We start from the raw sequence: 1,407 nt of genomic DNA, 5'->3' as shown, positions 1-1,407 counted from the left end.
TTTCCTTTCCTTTCCTTTCCTTTCCTTTCCTTTCCTTTCCTTTCCTTTCCTTTCCTTTCCTTTCCTTTCCTTTCCTTTCCTTTCCTTTCCTTTCCTTTCCTTTCCTTTCCTTTCCTTTCCTTTCCTTTCCTTTCCTTTCCTTTCCTTTCCTTTCCTTTCCTTTCCTTTCCTTTCCTTTCCTTTCCTTTCCTTTCCTTTCCTTTCCTTTCCTTTCCTTTCCTTTCCTTTCCTTTCCTTTTCTGTTCTTCTTTTTTACTAAATTAATTAGGGTGGAAATTATTTAATTAAAGTAGGATTTATTTTAAGCATTCCAGCACTTTATTATTTTTCTCAGCTTTCCTCAGAAATATTTTAGATCCACAATACACTTTATCTTTATCATCAAACAAAATCCTCTGTGACTAAAATTAAAATTAATTTTATTTAGAAACTTGAATCCTTTTCCAAGTATTATATCTTTACAAATCTGACATAAGAAATGGAATCAGAAAAATAAAATAATTCCTGGTTTTACACCACCATCTCTACATCTCTGTGGAAAAGTACTACTTCCACTAAATTTCTGAACAGTCATAAAGTTTTATTTATGACTTCATTCAGCTTAGAAAACAAAACATTTCCATTCAAAGTGTCATTGATAAATTTTCTTCAGGAGACAGAAATATCAAACGTGCACGAAAGCTCTTTATCAACACAGCATATTTGTCAGTCAGTTATAAATGTGTTGTCACCAATTTCTTCAGCAAGAATGGCTAACCAATTCTTTCATTCCTTCCCAACTGTTCTGGCTACTCTGAAAGAAAGTGCAGTCGTGTTAACCCAAACAGAGGGAATCAAATATCAAAAGTCCTTTCAACCACCGGTTCCCATCTCAGAGCCATATTTCTAGTGTTATTTTGTTTGTGAATTAGAATTATCTTGCTATTTATGCTCTTTTCCTACCCTGTATTGCCGGTGTTTGTGTTGGAGGTCACTGCCATTTCCTCTGTATGCTTCCAGGGATTTAACTGTTTCTTAAAACCGTCTTCAATAACAGCTAGTATTTACATTCAGTCCAGACTATATAAATAAATCTTCAAATTGCTTCACCATGTCTAGCCTATCAGGAGATCACTGAAACCTTGAATTATGTTGCATTATGTGGAACAGGCAGCATCTGTATAAAGGATCCTAAGTATTGAGCATTATCGAGGGGTACTAGAAATGTCAAAGTCAAAATGTCAGATAGTAAAAATAAATTGTTCCAGCATGGACCAAGGCTGCTCAGATTGGAAGAGATGCTACAAATACTAATTTCTCTCAAAGACATGTTCTGGGCACTATTTACCCTGAACAATTGCATACATGCCGAAGCATCCACCTTGTATACATGTAAGCTAAAGAAGAATCAGGGGGTTTATACAGCAT

The 1,407-nt window shown here is 35.0% G+C and overlaps 1 long non-coding RNA gene across 1 annotated transcript in view; it reads right to left on the bottom strand.

Annotated features, from left to right (window-relative positions):
* LOC118168202 overlaps positions 1-1,008 on the bottom strand; it is a 25,226-nt gene extending 24,218 nt beyond the window's left edge. The window contains exon 1 of the long non-coding RNA XR_004751419.1: positions 943-1,008. This is a non-coding gene — a long non-coding RNA (uncharacterized LOC118168202). The remainder of the gene's footprint in view (positions 1-942) is intronic.
* Positions 1,009-1,407: the final 399 nt, after the last annotated feature.

Source organism: Oxyura jamaicensis, chromosome 5, assembly GCF_011077185.1.
Source record: "Oxyura jamaicensis isolate SHBP4307 breed ruddy duck chromosome 5, BPBGC_Ojam_1.0, whole genome shotgun sequence".
Lineage (NCBI taxonomy): Eukaryota > Metazoa > Chordata > Aves > Anseriformes > Anatidae > Oxyura > Oxyura jamaicensis.
Note: the sequence above shows the minus strand (reverse complement) of the source record. Positions and strands in the feature narration are given on the sequence as shown.